Source organism: Bufo gargarizans, chromosome 5 (assembly GCF_014858855.1).
Source record: "Bufo gargarizans isolate SCDJY-AF-19 chromosome 5, ASM1485885v1, whole genome shotgun sequence".
In the NCBI taxonomy this organism is placed as follows: Eukaryota; Metazoa; Chordata; class Amphibia; order Anura; family Bufonidae; genus Bufo; species Bufo gargarizans.
In genome coordinates this window covers 407,424,460-407,447,779 of record NC_058084.1, presented here as the reverse complement: position 1 = coordinate 407,447,779, position 23,320 = coordinate 407,424,460, and positions in this window count along the sequence as shown.

Here is a 23,320-nt window from a genome sequence, read left to right as displayed (position 1 = left end):
CTAAGTGGCTCTGTATACTTGCTTCCACAAAATACTGATTGAGGGGTGTAATATACCTGCTTTCACAAAATTATGATTAAGGGGTTTGATATACCTGCTTCCACAAAATGATGATTAAGGGGATTGATATACCTGCTTCCAGCAAATATTGATTGAGGCCTGCGATATTCCTGCTTCCGCAAAATTATGATTAAGGGGTTTGATATACCTGCTTCCACAAAATGATGATTAAGGGGATTGATATACTTGCTTCCAGCAAATATTGATTGAGGCCTACCTGCTTCCACAAAATACTGATTAAGGAGTTTTATATACCTTCTTACACCAAATATTGATTGAGGCCTGCGATACACCTGCTTCCACAAAATACTAATTAAGGGGTTTGATATACCTGCTTCCAACAAATATTGCTTGAGGCCTGCGATACACCTGCTTCCACAAAATACTGATTAAGGGGATTAATATACCTGCTTCCACCAAATATTGAATGAGGCCTGCGATAAACCTGCTTCCACAAAATACTGATTGAGGTGTGCGATATACCTGCTTCCGCAAAATACTGATTAAGGGTTTTGATATACCTGCTTCCACAAAATACAGATTGAGGGGTGCGATATACCTGCTTCCACCAAATATTGATTAAGGGGTTCTACATACCTGCTTCCACAAAATGCTGATTGAGGAGTGTGATATACCTGCCCCCAACAAATATTGATTAAGGCCTGCGATATATTTCCAAATAATTCTGATTAACAGGTTTGACATACCTGCTTCCACAAAATACTGATGGAGGGTTGCGATATACCTGCTTCCACCAAATACTGATTGAGAGACAGAGCAGCAGAGGAAAATGAGGAGAAGCAGGGAGACCTCACAGTGCACAGGAAGCAAAAAGAAGACTGCAAATGTATGTGGAGCGAGTCATCCACCATGCACGGTCACATCTTGCACTCCCAGGACGCCGGAACATGGCTCCACAGTGTGTTTTCTTTTTTAACGTATCAGCTGCTGACAATAGTGTTGTCATATGAAGCCTGTACTGTCAACGCATAAGTCATGGTAAGCCCAACACTCACCTAGGGACGACCGCCTTAAAAAGTTACCTGGCCTCCCATCACTGAGCCAGTGGGAGCAACACCGTCAGAACCCGCAAAGCAACACTTCTGGAGCTTCACGTTCTCCTTCTCCTCTCTCCACCCATTTGTCCTCCACTCCACCTTCCACCGCCCCGTCGTCGCGTTCATCTGGCAAAAGGCAGGCTTCTGTGCCCCAAATGTTCGAGCGTAAAAAGATGATGACGTGATGACGCCGGATAACCTCTTGCCCAACGGCTGACCGCTGGCTTGCCGGAACTGCTAGCCCGCCAACTACTGCCACTATAAACTGGTGGACTCAGAAGCCTTTAAAAAATGTGTGGCCATTGGCACACCGCAATGGAAAGTCCCTGGAAGGAAATATTTCTCCCAGAAGGGCATCCCAGAGCTATATGGCCACGTTCAGCAGCAAGATACATCTGACCACAGACACGTGGTCTAGCAAACACGGGCAAGTAAGGTACATAACTTTTACTGCTCACTGGGTGAACCTTCTGATGGCTGTCAAGCATGTAACCCGTGGCACCCGTATGGATTTGGTGTTACCGCCACAGATTGCATGCAGGCCTGCCTCTTCTTCTTCTTATTCTCCTCCTTCTCCATCTTCCGTCTCCTCCTCGGCTGAGTCCTCCTTTTCCACTGCTACCGCCTTTTCCGCTGCACCCCCCATGCTTCCCAGAACCTATTCGACGTGCCAGGTGATACGTTGCCATGCTGTGCTGTGGCTGTTGTGCCTGGAAGCCAAGAGTTACACTGGTCCTGCACTGCTTTCGGCTCTGCGGTCACAGGCCGATCAGTGGCTAACCCTGCTTAATTTGACAGTTTATAAAGTGGTGTGCAACAACAGTGCCAATCTGATGAGCGCGCTGAAACAGGGCAAAATGACACAGGTGCTGTGCATGGCATACGTCCTGAACTTAGTCATGCAGCGATTCATTGCCAAATACCCCAGGGTCACCTGCCCGTCAGACGTCTGATTTGTGACAGCCCGACACGCTAGAAATCCACCTTGTATATGCTTGATAGGCTGCTCCAGAAGCAATGTGCTGTTAACGAGTACCTGTACGAACTCTGCAGCAGTACAGGTTCTGGGGAGCTTGGTTTCTTTTTACGGTGCCAGTGTCTGCTCATGCGCGACGCATGCAGACTTCTGCGGCCATTTGATGAGATCATCAAACTGGTGAGTCACAGCCAGGGCACCATCAGTGACATCGTACCTTACACCTTCTTTCTGGAGCGTGCATTGCGTTGTGTCATTGATCAAGCTGTCGAGGAGCAGGAGCTGGAAGATGAGGAAGTCGCAATGCTGAATGAATTCCCAGGGGGACTACTCCATCTGAGACAAGTCAGCAGGAATCTGAAGAATAGTCAGAGGAGGATGTTGGTTGGGGTGAAGAGCAGGAGCAAGAAGAGCAAGCTTTGAGGGGGACTTTAAACTTTTCGGGGATCCCTGGTGTTGTCCGTTGCTGTGAGGAGGAGACCAAAGACGAAATTCTCCTGGGCGATGAGCAGGAGCCAGGGTGCTCCACCGCTTCCAATTTAGTATAAAAAGAATAAAGGGCAAGGACCAGAGCTGGATGGCAACGTACTTAGATCCCTGGTACAAACACAAAATGGCAGACAAGTTACCAGCATCACAGAGGGCTATCAGAATTCAGAATTTCCAGGTCTTGCTGCGAGAGATACTGCATTCTGCTGTTGCGGGCGCTGGCAGAGGAATTTCTTACCCACAGCGAACCAGGTGCGGGTACCAATCCTACCGCACCTGCAAGTAGAGGGCGGTTTGAAGATGTTTTGGTCACTTCCGATATGAGATCATTCTTGCAGCCAACCCATCGACAGCTGCCCTCCGGATGCAGCCTCAGGGAACGCCTAAACCGACAGGTGTCCGACTACATCAGGTTAACGGCCGACGTGGACGCTCTGAGAAGAGAGGAACCACTGGACTATTGGGTGTGCAGGCTTGACCTGTGGCCAGAGCGGGCACAATTTTCCATGGAACTCTTGGCTTGCCCCTCCTCGAGTGTCCTATCTGAAAGGATGTTCAGCGCAGCAGGGAGGATCGTGACCAATAAGTGCACTCGCCTAGCTCACGACAGTGTGGACTACCTCACATTTCTAAAAATAAATGAGGCATGGCTCTCGGAGGAATTCAACACCTGTGACGACCATGTGTAATTGAATTTCCTCATGTCAGCCCACACATATCCGCCACCACCCAGAACAAAGGATGGTCCTTGTCTTATGTATATGCAGCGGCATAAATGGCCTTTTCCATCAGGTGAATGAATAATTTTCGGGGCCTGTACGCCACTGGCCTACAGTAATATTGTTATTCAGTGAACGCCTAATGTACCTCCAGCCACATAATCACTTGTTCTTTTCTGTCAGGTGAATGCCTACTTTTTGGGGCCTGTACTGGCCTACAGTAAAATTGTTATCTAGTGACCATCTAATATACCTCCAGCCACATAATCACTTGATGTTTTCTGTCAGGTGAATGACAATTTTATGGAGCTTGTACTGGCCTACAGTAAAATTGTTAACCAGTGACCGCCTAATGTACCTCCAGCCACATAATTACTTGTTCATTTCTGTTAGGTAAATGCCTAATTTTTAGGGCCTGTACTCCAGTGGCCTACAGTAAAATTGTTATTCAGTGACCACCTAATGTACCTCCAGCCACATAATCACTTGTTCTTTTTTGTCCGCATAAAAATGGCCCCTGATAAAAGAGGACCTTTCATTACAATAAAAAAATCTAAACTAAGTATGCTGACATGGAGAGCGGCGCCCAGGGATCTCCCTGCACGTACTATTATCCCTGGGCGCCGTGTTTGAAAAACACACCCTTTTTGTGCTACATTGTACATCGTCAAATTAGGGACGTGCCCCTGGTCGTGGTGCTGCTGGTGTTGGCGGAGCTTCTGTTGCAGGGAGATGGCGTTGTCGATCTGTGCCAGCTACACGCACAAGTGAAACACCTTCCTCAGGTACGAGTAAGCGACAGAACCTTCAGCGTTATTTGGTAGGCCCGAATGCCGCTCTACGAATGGTGAGGCCAGAACAAGTACAGGCGATAGTAGATTGGGTGGCTGACAGTGCCTCCAGTTCCTTCACATTGTCTCCCACCCAGTCCCCTGCTCAAATATCAGAGTTGGCGACCGCAGCCCATGGCCAATCAGGCGCAGGTTAATGACGTAATTTGAGGTCTTTCTAAGATAGAGAGAATCCAGATTTTTCTTCTTTATAGTGCACTTTTATCCATGGAGAGCGGGTTATCTTTCAAATATATGGTGAATATTTGAAAGATAACCCGCTCTCCATGGATAAAAGTGCACTATAAAGAAGAAAAATCTGGATTTTCTGTATCTTAGAAAGACCTCAAATTACGTCATTAACCTGCGCCTGAAGTTACAAGTACGCAACTCTCATACCAAGTCAGCTGTTAGGAAGCAGCTGTGAAACACACGTGGGACGGGACGGACTCCACAGCCAGGACGCCGGCTTCCAGTACGGAGTAAAAGTCGACTTACCAGTCCCAGCAAATCTGAGAACCAGGCAAAGGTAAGCCCACATAGTGGGTAAAAATTCATGAGGCAATAGATTGAATTAACTAGACGGAGGAATTGACGAACTGCACCCAGTTATCTGTAAAGAACATTTTCCAGTTATTGAACAAAACTGAATGAATCATAATTACACCTTATTGATACTACAGAGACTGGATACTTTTTACAAAAATTACTAACTGGATATGAGAAGTTATGTATATATAGCGCTACTTGTGTATTCAGAGTTGGATACACAGTATATTCACTAAGGACATTTAGCGGCATCTAACACTCATACGTGTTTTTTCTATTGGACATAGGATTGAATTGCATTGTTTAATGTACTTTTAGCGGATTGGTTACAAGGCTGCCCATACAATATATTCTCCCCCCTCTCGATTGTATTGGGGAAGACCCTAGTGAGGATTCTTGGATCGGCGACTTCTGTCCAAAGGGCATCAATTTTATATTATTTTATTGTTGTCTTGGATTATTACAACTTTTTAATATATGTTATAATAAATGTGTCCTATATTTCCGTATATGAGTGCCCATCCATATTTTTTTCTTATATTTGTTCCAATTTTGAGGGGTGTCTCAAATTTTGGTTGGTGCACCTACCTTGAAAGAGCAAGAGTGAGCGGATCTCTGCAACACAATTTTATTTCCTATATATGCATATAATTATGTTACTTGATGGAATTGATGTTATTGATTGGTTTGGCTCATGATTATTCTATATGGTTATCTATTCCTGTGCACATCACCCACATCTACTTACTATGTCCCTCATCATACCTATTCTACTAGTATGTCCATAACCTTCCAATATATACATCTTATCTACTTACATACTCTCGCTCACACTACCAGTACTCCTTGTAGTACTTATTTCGCTCTCCTACAATAATTAGTCCATTTAATATGTTTGTATTCAGCTTCACAAGTATGGGCATTTCTTTCTTGCCCTCTTCTACTGGCCGCCCGTACTGCGCCTGCGCACGCCACCTGTGTGGCGATGACGCAAATCACATGACCCACACACCCCCTACAGGGGTACGTTACATTTTAACCTACTTATACTCAGCTGCACGCCGAGCTAGTGTACACATTCCATCTCCCCCAGGCGCATGGATTAGAGGTATCTGGCTCCTTCATATAGATAATAATTTGATTCTCCATACTGTCATTTTCTCCTTATCAACCTTGACCCATGGATCTTTGACAGATTCATCATTTTGCATTGCCACACAAGATGTTGATTTCTCTGTATTATTTGAATTGCTCTACACTTTGCAAATTGTCTTTTCCTCCTGGCACAGACACAACTGTTCAAGATTATACATGGACTCATAGTATATACTCCTATATGGTCAATAGCTTACAATTATGTATTAGTAGGCGTTAAAGCTGCAGTGTACGCTATATTGTGCAGTATATTGCACATCGCCTCCTTACTTATTTTATAATTGACCCTACTAGTCCTACTATATACCCATGGATCTTGGACAGAATTAATATTTGTATTGCCTCACAACATGCTGATTTTTTTCTGTAACTCAAGTTGCTCTACATCTTGCGAATAATTTTTTTCCTCTTGATACTGATACAACTTCTCAATATTATGTACCTACAGCATATACTTCTATACAGTCTAAAAGCTCATAACTATAAGTGTGTATGCGGTATATGCTATATTGTGCGCTATATCGTGCAGTATATTGCACATTGCCTTTCTTCATATCTTATATTTTACCACAATGGTTCTGCTTTATATTCGCTATATATTTTCTTAGCCTATATAATAATATCCCCTCTTTCGTTTCTCAATCTTAGCTTCACATTTTGTGTTACTTAATATTTAATTTTCTTTATGATATATTTCTCTCTAGATCCCCTGATAAAGGTCATTAGTGACCAAAACGTCGGAACAACTGTTCTGCGCTTCCCTACTGTGAAGAGACTCTGGCCAGACCTGCTCTGACTGAACTTCCTGAAGCATGAGCTGGTCAAGCAGGTGAGTGGCGTGGGTGGTTTGCGCTTGTGTGGTCTTCAGGCTGCCCTGGAGTAGAGGGTGCCGGGGCCGCTCTACAGTGAGTGATGAGGATGGGTCTCAGGCGGCTGAGGCAGGCGGCGCTGCGTCCGCACCATTAAAGTAAAAGTCCAGCCTACCCTGCTTGGCTTGGGTCTTTTTCCCCCGTGGCATCGTGGGTATGTTTACTTAGGGAGCCGGGCACAATTGGCAGAGGTTTTATGGATTGGGAGAGGGGAAACTGGCTTATTTAAAGTCGGATTGTGCCGGAGCTATGCGTTCATGCGGCCATCAAGAACGGCTGCCTAGCCACGCCCCCTGATTGCATAGTTTTATACAGCGAGTATAGCCTAAATCCTATATTTTAACTGGAAAAGTTGTGGGTCATCTTATATGCCCAGTCATCTTATACGCCGGAAATTACGGCAAGTATTTTGCAAGTTCTCCCACTTAGAAATCAGGGAGGGGTCTGAAATTCACATTGTACATTGTAGGTGCATTCCCACTCTGAGAGACAGAATAAAATGATAAAAAATTCAGGAAATCACATTGTATGAGTTTTTAAAGAATTTATTTGTCTTGCACTAAACATAAGTATTTTAACACCTGACAAAATCCGTGTTAATATTTGGTACAGAAGCCTTTGTATGCAATTACAGAGGTCAAACGTTTCCTGTAGTTCTTGACCAGGTTTGCACACACTGCATCAGGAATTTTGGCCCACTCCTCCACACAGATCTCCTCTAGATCTGTCAGGTTTCGGGGCTGTTGCTGAGCAACACAAAGTTTCAGCTCCCTGCAAAGATGTTATATTGGATTTAGGTCTGGAGACTGGCTAGGCCACTCCAGAACCTTGATATGCTTCTTACTGAGCCACTTCTTGGCTATCCTGGCTGTGTACTTCGGGTCGTTGTCATGTTGGAATACCTAGCCTGGACCCATCTTCAATGCTCTGACTGAGGGAAGTAGCTTGTTGCTCAAAATCTTATAATAAATGGCCCCATTCATCCTCTCCTTAATACAGTGCAGTCGTCCTGTCCCCTTTCACAGAAAAGCACCCCCAAAGCATGATGTAACCACCCCCATTCTTCACAGTAAGGATGGTGTTCTTGGGATGCAACTCATCCTTCTTTTTCCTCCAAACACGACGAGTGAAGTTTGGACCAAAAAGTTCTACTTTGGTCTCATCTGACCACATGATTTTCTCCCATGCCTCCTCTAGATCATCCAGATGGTCATTGGCAAACTTCAGACGGGCCTGAACATGTGATGACTTGAGCAGGGGAACCTTCCGTGCAATGCATGATTTGAAACCATGACGGCGTAGTGTTCTACCGACATTGACCTTTGAAACTGTGGTCCCAGCTCTCTTCATGTCATTGTGGTGTATGGGGAGGGGGCTCGTCTGCACTGGGTTCATGCAGTGAGCGGATGGACACAAGGCGCAATTCACAACCCAGTTGAGGATACGAAGTATTTTTTATTTTTTGATTAGCAAAGACGACGTGTTTCGGGGTACGCAGACCCCTTTATCAAGTCTGTATCCTTGTCACCTGTAGGCTAATTGGAGGTCACTCTCGTTGGAGATCCCTTATTTTGGGGGGGGTGTATTGCGGTCCGCACTGCTGGTAGATGCGGCCGGTGAATGTCCTCCAGTGGTAGCGATTCTGCACGTGTGGCCAGTGGTGTGACAAGGATACAGACTTGATAAAGGGGTCTGCGTACCCCGAAACACGTCATCTTTGCTAATCAAAAAATAAAAAATACTTCGTATCCTCAACTAGGTTGTGAATTGCGCCTTGTGTCCATCCACTTACTACATGAACCCAGTGCAGACGAGCCCCCTCCCCATACACCACAATTCGCACCAAAGTGGCGGCTTGGCTCCCGCCCATGGTCAACTTGGACGTCAATCGGCTGCACCAACCCACATCACCCCACGATTTTACCTCCACCAGAACTGTACTACCAAAAGTACAATCTAACCAAGGTGAGTAGCAACCACTCACCCTGGCTAGGAACAAGTAACAACATTTCTTGTCAACCACCACCTATGAGCGCCTTCTCCCCTTTTCTTTTTGGCCATTTAATCACTCTTCATGTCATTGACCAGCTTCTCCTTTAGTCCCTTGTAGTTCTGGGCTGATTCCTCACCTTTCTTATCTTCAGTGATACCCCACAAGGTCAGATCTTGCATGGAGCCCCAGTCCGAGGGAGACTGACAGTGGTCTTTAGCCTCTTCCATTTTCTAACAATTGCTCCAACAGTTGATCTATTTTCAGCAAGCTGCTTGGCAATTGCCCCGTAGCCCTTTCCAGCCTTGTGGATGTCCACAATTTGTCTCTGGTGTCTTTTGACAGCTCTTTGGTCTTGCCCATGGTGGTAGTTGATGTCTGACTGACTGTGGAGTGGACAGGGGTCTTTAAAAAGCTCAGACAGGTGCTACTAAGTTAGATTAATGAGTGGAATAGAGGTGGACTTTTTAAAGGCACAGTAACAGGTCTTTGAGAGCCAGAATTTTTGCTGTTTCTCAGGTGTTCTCATAATGTTCAGCAGTGCAAGACAAATAAATTCTTTAAAAATTATACAATGTGATTTTCTGAATTTTTTAAAAAAATTCTGTCTCTCAGAGTGTGAATTTCAGAGCCCTCTATGATTTCTAAGTGGGGAAGCTTGTACCTATGAACTGCAGACCTCGTGTATGTGCGCTTGACAGCTGAAGGCATATGTGCCTGCATTGCTGAGAAAAATATTTTAATATATGCAAATCAGTCTCTAGGAATAGGGGCGTTGCCGTTCACCTAGAGGCTCTGCTCTATCTGCAACTGCCATGCCCTCAAGGCTTTAATTGAAATTGAAAACATCAAAATGCCAGGTCCTGACAATCAAAGTGGAGAGAATGTGGCAGTTGCAGAGAGAGTACAGCTTCTAGTTGTAACAGCAACACCCCCATTGCTCCTAGAGGTTCATTTGCATATATTAAAACATCATTTTTCTCAGCAATGGGATGACAAATGAATATGGGACTGTAACAGATGCATTCAGCTGCCAAGAGCTGGTTTCCTAGGTACAAATCTGCTGACGGATGCCCTTTAACTTTTCTAGTGACTGCTAGACACCGCACCAAGTTCTGCCCAATGATGATGGCTTATATGACATCATAACAATATGAGCAGAAGTGTCAAAAGTGTCTGGGAAACACATGTTCACACTCATGTCATAAAAATGCATACACACTCACATACGCATAAGTATACATATGTATACTCACAACATAAAGGCACTCAGTCTATACATGCACACACAGGCACACTTACATGTCACACACAGTCTATACATGCACACACAGGCACACTTACATGCATACAGACTGACTCACAAATGTAGAGCAATATTCACTACATACAGGCATGCACAGATGTATAAGCACACTTACAATGTAAAGGCACACACATATACGCACCTACTAAATATAGCCATGCACACACTACATATAATACATATTAGAGATGAGTGAATCAATTCAGTTTGAATAAAACTCAAACCAAAAATTCTAGTTGAAACCAAATTCAAATTTTTGGTGATTCGATTCAGCAGAATTTCTCAAAATGGCAATAGCAATTTCTTCAGATTTTAAGACAGGAAAGACTAAGACGAAGGATTACATGACCCTGGGAAGTGTCTGTATATACACACCTGTAGGCATTTGCTGCCAAAAAGCAAACATTTTTGGACTTTTTTTTTTTAAAGAAAAAACATAAGAAATGGTGTGTGTTTTAAAGAGGTCACTGCCCCGAAGATTCTGCTTTGAGAGAGATGGAAGAACCATCACAAAATCAACACAAGATGGAGGGAGCACATGTCTGGTCAAACTGTGCCAAGATGATCCGGAGGGATGAGACTGAGATCCCTGTGAGAAATGAACTTCAGGTGAAGCTTTAAGATGTTCAGCTTGAACCTGCATCACTGTGACCTGTAGAGGAGAGCTACGCCACCTGTTGCCTCCTGTAGGCCAAAGCCTATGCTGACCGGACTTGAGTGGTGTGGGTTGCAAGTCGCCTTGAAAGAGGAAACCCATCGGGAGGAGCAAAAAAATCATTCTTAGATCACCAGCAATTCCAACAACTGGAGAAAAGACTGGAAATGTCATCCAGGTGACTCACATAATTACGATCACTACCCAACCAAGAGTAACATATGTATTTCCCCAGAAGATGCCAGAGTCCCAGCAGGGCCAGCATTATGGGACTTGTCACACCATCCTATGTCTAGAGCTCATATTCCCATAACCTGTGCGTATTGAATGAGACAAGCCTGCAGCTATATAAATTCATGACACAAGGGGGCACCCGCATCCCAAAACTGGTATGGAAGCAGTTCCAAGTTTTACCACAGGATGATGCCAAAGCTCCTCCACCTCATCACCTGTTGGAGCTACAGCTGCAAAGACCAGCACTGAGGATCCACCAGAAAAAGATCCAGATGGTTCATCAGTGGCTGTAGGTATTGACCAAGCCTTAAGCTTTTTCTCATTGATACAAAAGGACACTGGAGCTCTAAGAGAGGATATCGTGGGTGAGAATATTGGGCCCTGTTTTTCATGATTGTGTTTTGTTGGCCCTACTTAATCCACTCTGGCCTCTCCATTGTTCTAAAAGGACTTCAACTCTTTTCAGTGAAGTACCATGTTGAGCATGTTGCACTTCCCCATCCCTTCTCAGGTTAAACTAACCCGCCTGAGTTCAAAGTCCAGTACCCAAAGTAAGGCTCTGATGCACTAGAGGCCTTTGTGTTCCTGTTTTCTGCAATGTTTAAGTATAACACCCAAAGATAAGACTCAAACATAACCTGAACTTCTTGAGATCATCTGTTTCAACAATGTTCAAGAATTGCCACGGACTCTAATGTTATTTGATCCACAATGTGCCCTGGATTTGTGCTTTCATGGACTCTAACATTATCAGAGCCGCTAAGCTAAGATCTGTTTGTTTTGCTATCAGTCATGGATCCAAAGTTTTTTGAGCCCCAGTAGATAGCTAACTAGCCACACTAACCTATGGACTGTCACTTAGGACATAAGTATTTTTTTGCCACTGTGGTATTTAATTAGTACCCAGGCTAATATTAATGTTGTGCATTTCATTCTTTTTCCTTGCAGCTGAAGTACAAAGGAAGGGAGAAAGCTATTACCTGCTTCTCTGAGCATATGTACCCTGCTGCCACAGATGGACCTTTGCACCAATCTGAGGATAGCTTGCCTTTTAATATGGGTGGGTGAATTACTCTGGAGTGAGTATCTGCAAATTGTTTCATTATTATGTAATGTTATGCTATGAATGAACCCAGCATAACCATGTATGGATGGCAGAGCCAAGGTTAACCAACCTAGCTCAGCCCATATAGAAAGGTTAGGTGTGGGCTGTCTTAGGTAATTTTAGACTGGAGTTGGTAGGGAGAGGAAGCAGTGACTCGTGCTCACTCTTCTTAGGCCTCAAGCTACAGAGACTCATCAATCTCTGCAAGATCTACAGAGAGATAGAGACAGAGAAAGATAAAGGACAGAGTTGGAAAGTTACTGTAGAACCTGAATGGCCAAGCATAGGAGTCAGCAAGGTAACCTGCTACTTCAGATTTTCAGACTTTGTTGCTGTGAGGGACACTGTTAAGACACCATTCAAGTCTGGACACAACTTGGATCACTAAAGCCCTGTATCGCACTGTGGACATTATAACCAGCAATATAAAAGTACAATTGTCTACCATAGATTCTGCAGGAAGAGGCTTGAGAAAGATAGAGAGTAAAAAGGGACTTTCAACTTTTCCAAAAGCCATACATTGCTATGTGGGAAAAAATTGCACTGTGTACAATCGGACCAATGACTGCTATAATTGGATGTACTACTGTACAACTTCCATTTTGTACTTAGGTAAAAGAGACATTTGTTCTGCTCTATATATGGCCTGGATACTGACTCCTACACCATTCGCTGGCTATTGCATTCCTTACGCCCTGCCTTACACCCATACATGCAGCTAACATCACTGGCACCCCAGCTATCATCAGGCAGGAGCCCAAGAATCAAGGTGTGCCAGGAGGGAAGAAAACATCCCCCTCCTTTCTCTGCACCAGCCCTAGGAAGCAATGATCTGAGGGGAGCCACTACCATCCCGCCCTTTGCTCTGGCTCCCCAGGGGCTCATTACATTGATATATTGTTATAGAACCACGGGTTTGATAATGTTAGTTTGTGTGCATAGCTACTGTATGTCCCTGACACTTTCTTATGGAAATGCAACATGGTAAGATGTTTATTAGAGAAAACTATAAAGGAGTGGTTGTGTTTAATGGATGAGTGCTGTTTTGTGGCAGGTACTATTATGCTACATCGCATTTCCATAAGAAGGCATCAGTGACATACTGTAGTTGTGCACACTAACAATATCAAACTAGTAGTAGCACCAGTGGCATCCATAACAATGTGCCAGCAACAAAGCCGTATCTAAACAATAATTGTGCCTGTCACCTAATACCCCCCCCCCCCACACACACACACACACACACACACACTGTATTGTACTTCCAGTTACTTACTGTTTCTTTCTCTCCACCCCCCTGTCGCTTCCAGTCCAGCTCCAGGTTATCTCCACTTCTCCTCTCTGCAGTATAGTCCTCCATGCTTCTCTCTTGCCCTGCCTCTTACTTCTGATCCTGTAATCCTCTCCTTTCCTCCCCTTCAGTAGAAGAGCAATAGCAATGTGACTTCTTCCCTGGCCATGATGCTCTCTACTACTATGACTAGGAATAAAACTGTAGGGTATGCTTGCCCAGTACAAAATAACGATAAGCAGCACTCCAAACCCACCTATGGGGAGATTGTAGTCGGACAGCTGAAAGGTCCAGGATAGTGTTGGGGCACGCGGACAAGGATCCAGGCTTCAGGGTCCCATATAGTAGCAGTTAGTATAGAACTAGTCCATTTGAATAATCTGTTGTGTTTATTCAATAGGCAGCAAACATAGCGACATATTGACGTATAGTCTTTATCAAGCCATGTTGGCCCGGTATGCTGGCCCAGGCACCCTGCTGGCGGGTGGTAGGCCCTATATGTATAGAAGCAATAGTGCTTTCCCAGAGAGGCCCTCTACTGTGCGGGCCCCATAGTAGCCTCTATGGATACTACAGGGGTAGTTACACTCCTCTGTTTGCCATAATGACCATTGCTATGTATGGAGGAAAAGGGGCATTCTTGCAAGTCAAAGAACACAATCCCAACTGTAAAGTACAATGGTGGCAGCATCATGTTGTGGGGGTGCTTTGCTGCAGGAGGGACTTGTGCACTTCACAAACAAGATGGCATTATGAGGAAGAAAATGTATGCAGAGATATTGAAGCAATATCTGAAGACATCCGTTAGGAAGTTAAAGCTTTTTTGTGCAAAATGGTCTTCCAAATGGAAAATTACTCCAAGCATACTTCCAAATTTGCAGCAAAAAAGAAGTAAAAAAAATAGGTGCGAGCAAGGAAGCCTTAAAGGGATTCCGTCACCAGGATTAACGCTATAGCGATATTTATATGTGCCCATCAGTCTCTGCTTGCCCTGACATAATTTCTTCTCAGTGCTGTAGTCTCGCACAGGCGCAGTGGACACTGTAGTCTGCGCCTGTGCTGACAACTGGCACCGACTTAGACTAGTCAACAGCGCATGCGCTGGCTCCCTGCGCACCACGCTGGCACCGGAAAAGGGAGCCGGCACATGCGCGGTTGACTCGTCAAAGCCGATGCCTGTAGTCTGCACGGGCGCAGACTACAGTGTCCACTGCACCTGCGCGAGATTACAGCACTGAGAAGAACTGACGTCAGGGATAGTGGAGTGAATAAATTAAGTGGTAGGCGGTGCTGGGCTCCGGATCGATGGGCGCGGCTGGGCTCCAAACAGATGTGGGACAACCCCTTGGGCTCCTGACCAAGGTAGTTTACATATCAATAAGATCGGTTTTTATAGGAATCTAACACACACAGAGCAGTAACAGTGGGATCATTTTAAACACAGCAAGGAGACTAATGGGCACATATAAATATCGCTATAGAGTTAATCCTGGTGACAGAATCCCTTTAAAACCTGACTTTACAGATCCGGCAGACTGTTGTGGCCGGGAACAGCCTGCCAAGTCCGACATTGCTCGATGCTGCCAAAATGCCATCCAGCCCCATTAACTATAGTGGGGTCCGATGGAGATCCGGCTGCAATCTTGCAAATGTCAAAAATCTGCAGGTCAAATACTGCTGTGCGAAGTTGTTTTTGTCTGGCCGATTCCTGGCATCCTATGCTGGACCAGCCTGCCTTAAGGCTAAATTAGCCTTAATGACATCAGTTCTGTTAGAAGGAATGGGCCAAAATTCCAGCAACTTAAAGTAAGAAGGTTGTGGAAGGCAATGTTACCAAGTGTTAAGTACGTGTATGTACTGTAAACTTCTGAGCCACTGGGAATGTGATGAAAGAAATAAAAGCTGAAATAAATCACTGTCTCTGGTGTTATTCTGACATTTCACACTCTTGAAATACAGTAGTGATCCTAACTGACCTGAGAGAGGGAATATGTACAAGTATTAAATGTTAAGAATTTTGAAAAACTGAGGGGGTCATTTATTTAGACGCCAGTCTCAATACCCCTTGCGCTGTCTGCACCTAAGTTATGTTGAGGCACCGGCCTCTACCTAACTTAGGTGTATCCCCTGCCTGTCTAAATCTATGTCAGCTACCTTGCTGGCATAGATTTACACTATTTTGTACACCTAAACCAGGCGTAGAAAATGATAAATGAGACAGGCCTCCCCTTCAGGGAAAAGGTTAATTGCACCGATATCTGCGACAGATATAAGCCAACAATTGGTGTATATCTGTTAGCAAATGACCCCCTGAGTTTTAAGGAATGTGGCCTTAGTGTAGAGATGTAGCCGGGTTAGCACTTAATCTCTTAACTCAAATTTCTTAAATCATCGCCTTATCTTGAAACAAAAACCACTGAAAAGCAATTGAAGGTGTTTGCTTAGTTTAGATAACACATCTCAGAAATCTCAGAAAGTATGAGTGTTAACTCTACTACATCGGTATGTAAGCTTCTGATGTCAACTGCAACACTGGTGGCTCCAGCTCAACGTAATCCCAGTGACATCTGTGACAGACCGATGTCCACTGGTGTGGAACACAACACTATCTTCATTCCCAGCTATTGTGTCAAAACATTTAGCCTTTCCACATTAAGCAGAGGACACAAGCTCTTCCAGCCATGCCACCAAGCACCTTCGGCACAAACAAGTTTTTGCCCTTCCCGCAATGATCTGTAGCCAATGCACAAAGTGCTGTTATGGGTCTGACGAGTGATCAGTGGAATCCATGTTTGCAATGTCCGTCGAATGTTTCCATCAGAAGTACTGTATTTCTTGACAAACTCCTCAAATAATGTAAAAGGGATAATGAGGGAATAACACACACCTGGCCAGTGAACTACTGAGAAGCCAATTGTCCCATTACTTTTGGTCCCTTAACAAGTGGGAGGCACATATGCAAACTATTGTAATTCCTACACCGTTCACCTGATTTGGATGTAAATACCCTCAAATTAAAGCTGACAGTCAACTAACATTTTTTTTTGCGAGTGTACGGACCGTTTTTTTGTGTTCCATATACGGTCTGTATACGGAACCATTCATTTCAATGGTTCCGCAAAAAAACGGAATGTACTCCGTATGCATTCTGTTTCCGTATTTCCGTTTTTCCGTTCTGTTGAAAGATAGAACATGTCCTATTATTGCCCGCAAATCACGTTCCGTGGCTCCATTCAAGTCAATGGGTCCGCAAAAAAAACGGAACACATACGGAAATGCATCCGTATGTCTTCCGTATCCGTTTCGTTTTTTCGGAACCATCTATTGAAAATGTTAAGCCCAGCCCAATTTTTTCTATGTAATTACTGTATACTGTACATGGCATACGGAAAAACAGAACGGAAAAACGGAAAGGAAACGGAACACAACGGAACTCAAAAACGGAACAACGGATCCGTGAAAAACGGACCGCAAAAAACTATAAAAGCCATACGTTTGTGTGAACTAAGCCTAAAGTACATCTTGTTCGTTTCATTTCAAATCCATTGCGGTGGTGTATAGAGCCAAAAATGTTAGAATTGTGTCGCTGTCCCAATATTTATGGACCTGACTGTTTCTCTCTGATGAATGTGCAGCGAGCCTTTGAGGAGCCGATCAAGAGGATGAAAGTGGTAGTGGCCCTGATGAGATGTGGTGTTGCGGTGTACTCCCTTTGGATGTCACTCCCTGGGGTTTGGTGCAGTGATAAAGCTATGTGAAGGAATCAGGCATACGCAGAAGAACAACAAAACATTTTCTTTACTGAATGCAAAGGATGAATTACAGAACATCCAGCTTTTGTGTGCATAGAGGTGCAATGTCTCTATGCCCAAGTGATGAGGTATAGTGGCAGGCAAAGTGGCAGGCAAAAGCACTTTAGAGTAGTCCTTCTTTCCCTCCTGATTTCCCATCGCTAACAGTAATAAGCTGGCACTTGTGGCTATAGGTGTCCACTTGTGAGAAGCAGCCTTTTGAACATGCCTGTCCTGAACTGTGATGAGGGGTGTCTTAACTTGCTATCCTCTCACCTGCAACAGAGTCTGTATATATAAAACATCATATGACGTTAATACAAAATGTAAGGGTACTGTAAATGCCACTGTATGCCTACAGTTGAAAAATACTTTTGTTTACTGGATGCATCTGTATGGAATAGCACAGTCTGCTGCAATATGCCATGGTAGCCAAAAACAAAATTCCTGCCTTATGCAGCCCAGCAGAGGCCAAAAGGACACTCTGTCAGGTGAATGGGAGCTTGCATGTACATTTTATTTACAGCCATGAGCATTCACAGTGCATATGGCAAGTGAACACTGCAAAATCCAGTGTGAAAGTAGCCTTAAAGACCTGACTACTGGTGAAGACTATTAGAACTGCACAATTGCTGCAAAGATTTGCAGACTTTGGCCTCATGCACACGACCGTTGTTGTGTTCCGTTCCGCAAAATGGGGTTCCGTTGTTCCGTGATCCGTTTCCGTGTGTCTTCCTTTATTTAAGGAGGATCACCAGACATGAAGGAAAGTAAAAAAAAGTCTAAGTCAAGTTTGCCATGCAAATGATAGGAAAAAAACGGACGCAGATGTGCGGACGTGGATGACAATCTTGTGTGTCTCCGCATTTTTTCCCTGACCCATTGACTTGAATGGGTCCGTGAACCGTTTTCCGTGAAAAAAATAGGACATGTTATATTTTTTGGATGGACTGGAACCACGGATCACGGACGCGGCTGACAAACGGTGCATTAGCCGAGTTTTCAACGGACCCATTGAAAGTCAATGGGTCCGCAGAAAATCACGAAAAACGGAACAACGGACACGGGATGAAACAACGGTCGTGTGCATGAGGCCTTTGAGGAATGATTTGTGCTGTATGAAGCATGGCCTAAGCCCTACCCTTCCCTATCCTGTGAATGTGTGACTGTAAGGCCTTATTCATCCATGTCTGATCCGCATTTTCTGCAGGTCGCACATGGACCATTCATTTCTATGGGTTTTGCAAAAAAAAAAATGGACATCCATGTGCCATCCGCATCTGTGCTGCAGGGCTGTCCTATTGTCCATTTTGCGTACAATTTTTACAGTGGGTCCCGTGAAAATTGTGCGATGTACACGTATTACATCTGTATTTTGAAGATCTGCAATTTGCGGGCTGCAGAACGGATATGTTTATCTGCAGCAGGCATTAGCCTATGTGTAAAAAGCCCCCCTCTCTGAGGATTGTGCCATGTGTCTTCTGCCCTGCATTATCCCCAACATTCTACAGTGTTGCCTATGACCTTCTCGGAGAATTGTGCCATGCAGTCTGTGCCCCCTACACCAAAACTGTGCCATTCCTCCCTGCAGAGAACTGTACTCGTGCAGGGCTAGTTAGTCAGACCGTGCTAATTTGTGAAGAGGCATAAGAGAGGCGAGACCACAGCTTGTCTCCATCCCTTTCTCTCTGCAGGGAAAATATGAAAAATAAAATTTTACTCAGTTGGCATCTTTCTCCCTCACCCCCCACTCTCTCATCCCCATCTATACCCCCATGCAAAGCACTTCCCTAGGCACTAGATCTCCAGTTCCTAGTGGCAAGTACAAGTAGTGCCATCTCTTTTGAAGCTGAGCACATAAAAACTAACATTTAAAGATGGAGCATGCAGAGGAGATACTGCTGTAAAAATATGGTATGCAGGTCCGATTGGGGTCAGAAATACACCTGAAATACCAGGTATGCTCTAACAGTCACTTCAAATCTATTTACTTACTCTTAGAGAACCCTATTACTATAGATAGCATACCCAGTGTACCTGTATATGAGTACTTATTTATTTTCACATTGCACAGAGAGATCACAGGGGATTGAATTGCAGGATAAGTGATTTCAGCCATGAGTGAGCAGTTTATGATCTCTGCTAGAACTCTGCTTCCCAGACCAGTTTTTTCCACTCAAGTAAACAAGAAAAGGACATACAATGTGAATAAAAAAAATAGCTTGATGTAGGAGAAATTAATCTAAGAAGAAAGGCTCGGCAAGCAAATGTGCAGAGATTATTATGAACTCAGTCTTTTATTTTCTCTCTTGGCTGTAAATCATATCAGTATATCTTACTGGTAAAAACAACACGAGGGATATAAACTATATTTATATGCCTCTCTTCTTATGTGCTTTTAGTAGATCATAGTCCCCTCCAGCTGTCTCCTTCCTGATATATTGCAGCAACAAATCGTCCAAGCGATGGCATCTTGATTACAACTTACTCCAATACTTCATCAGTGAGACGGCGATATAATGCACTTGGCTAATATATCACAGAAGGAATTGACAACAACAAAAAAAGTGCATTTAGACAATAGAAATTAGAAAACATTGTTTGTAACAGTGATTTTCTAATAATTTATATACACATATGTCTAGATTAAAACATCAGTTACGGCGCCTAATATATCTATATTGGGGCTGCCAGAGTAGTATATTTGTGCCACTGACTTGGCATGATCCAGACAGGGAAAGCTGGGTGGAAAAGAAAAGTTTGAGAAACATGATCTTTGATCTGGGCTGTTAATGAAGGGCTGTTAATGAGGCTTAAAGTGGTTGTCCGTTTTTTTTACAATGATGATGACAGTCGATTAATCAGCTCTCCGTCAGGCGTAGCGCCATGAACAACAGGATTTTATTAAGAAATAACAACACAACATGTGAATATAACTTTAATTAAGAACAGAATCTCCGCAGAATCTCTGCTTCTGGCTTTCTTTTCTCACAGCACTCTCTCTCTCTCTCTCTGTACATGTGCAGCAAGTCTCCGCCCCTTTCTGCTTTTTCTTTTTAGCAGTACTTTATTAACAACATAACACTGTCTGTAAACAGGCGATCATATAATGCAGTTGTTGCAATACACAGAATAATGAGAATTATTCCAACACCCCCATTCAACAACCACTTATCCTGTTAGTGCCAGAGCTGGTTTGTGTTTTTCAAACTTGTACTTGGGTAGAGGATTCATCATAGCATCAGCTACTATTTTTTCAGTTTCATAGTAAGAGAACTCGATTATGTTTTGTTCCACCAAATCACACAGGTGATGATATTTTACATTAATGTGCTTGGTTCTTGAGCTAATTTTCTCACTGCTTGCAAGTTTAATGCATGCTTAGGTGTCTTCATAAACTATTGTTGGTTGGCTTAATGGTTCACCAAGATCTTCCAAGAGTTGATTCAACTAGATTATTTCTTGACTGGCATATTTACAGTTCCCTTCAGATATCTAAGAACTCTTTTTACAGTGTCCCAGTCTCTTTGACGTGGTTTGCTTACGTGTCTGCAGAGAATTACAACTTTTGCTGTGATATCTGGGCAAGTTGTATTTGCTACATACAATAGTGCTCCCACTGCTAGTCTGTAACTTTCATTGTTAGGTAACAGATCATCTTTTGCTTCTAATTTCAAGTAGGATGGATCCATTGGAGAAGAAACACCTTTAGCAACTCCTAGCAACTTCTTATTACCTCCATTCAATCCATCATAATGTACCGTTCACATGCATACCAAACATAGAGGGAGTAATGGAAATATTGGGTGAATTCTTTATTTGCTCCCTGTTACCAAGCTGTGATCAATTCAACTTTGATGCAGTTGAAGCAGATAAAAAACCTGAATTCTAATGAGGAAGCACTCTGCCCAAATATAGGTGGTGAAGTGGTTCCATTTTACTGATTTTATTGCTACTATCTCTTGGCCTGGCTTTGGGAAGGAGACATGGACAATGCTATAACCAACCATAGGAATGTCAAAGGAGGGGTGACTACTTCAACAACCATTTTGATAGCTACAGTATATCACTACAGTCTCTATGTGCAAGACGCCTGTGCCATATGTGAACACAATCCTTGTGCTGTTCTTATTTGGCAGAAGACACACTTTCTTTCAGCTGATAGAGTTCATCTTTAAGTTTTCCTTCTGTAAGTATGTATGCTTGTTTTGAGATGATGGAGTGGTGATTCTTACTTAAATTTGACTTCATTGCCCTGTCCCATGAGTTTCTTCACAGACAACAAATTGCTGTCAAGACTAATGACATACAGCACACCCTTTACTGGAATCCTTCTGCTTTTTGTTGGGGAGACTTGGCAATTAATGTAGCCATCTCCTACACCTTCTGAAGTCATATACTGTCCATTAGCTAGCATCATTTTCTTTGTCTTACTTAGGTTAGAGAAGAAGTTTCTCTCATTTGTCATAGGACTAGTTGCTCCAGAATCTAGGCACCATGCATGCTTTGATGTGCTTGAAATAATAATAAATGCTGCTTCAGTACTAGGAGTGTTACTTTCTTCACTGACAGCACTTTTAACTCTCTGTTGAACACTAATCCCATTTAGCTAATTAATTCTAGCTTTCTAAACTCTGTAGTTAGTTTTCAGACGGCCTGTTTTCTTGCACACAAAACACTGATGTGTCTCCTTTAAATGAGCTTTGCTTGTGACTAGATCCTGTGTCTTTAATGCAGATTCTTCTCTGTGACTGCCTTACATTTTGTGTTTTTTTTGTTTTTTTCTTGAACTCATCTACAAGCTTTCATTTAACATACTCCAGAGTGAGCTCATTATCTGGATGTGCATCTAGTGTGGTCACAAGTGTGTCATAACTTTCTGTAAGACTGCTCAGTAATGGCAGCGACATTGAAATCTTTTATTTTTATTTCTTCTCCAAAACCTTGCAGACGTTCTACAATTTCTAAGGTATTTCTTATGTAATCCTGCATATTCTGGCCCTTGCTTAGATTAGACTGGTACAGGTTTCTCATTAAATAGAGCTTGTTGCTGTCACGGACATACCGAGACAGACGGACGTCCCTGCGACAGTGAGTGGCAGGAGATCTTTGAGACTGGCAACACCTTGTTTGATTTGACATGTTTACCCTGTGGATCAGTAGGCATCTGTGTTGTTTCTGGTACTGGCCACACCCTTAACTTCCAGGTGTTGCTCATTTAACTTTCCCTATTTATAGTTGTTTCTCTCAAATGGTGTGCGGTTTATAGCTTCATTTGGACTTGTGGATAGCTGGTGTTTGGATCTTGGCTGAGTTGATGGTGCTGCCAGAGCTTCTTGGAAGTTAAGTGTTACCTTTCTCTTTGTATTTTGGCTTTTCTGTGTTTTGCATTTATTTGTTGTTTTGTATTAGGCCTTAGGGAGACTCCCGTTCATCCTTCCTTTTGGAGGAACAGGATGTCTCTTTCCTGTCATAAGTACCAGAGTCCTTTAGGGTTAGATAGGACTTTAGGTATTCCTGTGTATGAACTCATCTACCTCTGGGGTCTGTTCATACTGGTAGTCAGTCAGGGCGTTTTTATTAGGGTTTTCACTAGGAGGTGTCCATCTTCCTTCCCTAGATTTTCAGGCCTTATTTCCCCATTCCCTTTCCCTCCTATGTTCGGTGTGGGGTTTCCCTCCCACACTAGAGAGTGACAGTTGCTGAGATTCATTCTTCCATGCACTTTCTGTAGCTCTTCCCACATCTTCTCTGCAGTTTAACATTTACATATGTTCACAATCTGATCATCAGGTGCTCTGTGCTTTCTGATCCTTCTCCATCCAATCCTCTGGTAGTGGGTCTGGTTTACATTCTTGTGTGTATTTCCACAGACCTTCTCTTATCAGAAGCATCTTCATTTTGAATTTTCAAGATTGGTACGGTAGTTCTGATTATTTGGGACTAGCACTGTGAATCTCACTGAGCTACTGCTTTTCTTTGTTCACTGTTGTCCTTCTGTATGCTGTGTGCTTCTGGGCCCATAACCTATTGGCAGAAGATTAATCAGTTCTCCATCAAGCATATAGCACGATTAGCAAAAGGATTTTATTCTGAAATAACAGCACAACATATGAATATAACTTTCAGTAAGACCATAATCTCAGCGCAGCTGCTTTCTGCCCTCCCAGCTCTCTGTACATGTGCAGCAAGTCTCCGCCCCTTCCTGCCTTTTCTTTTTATTAATACTTTATTAACAACATA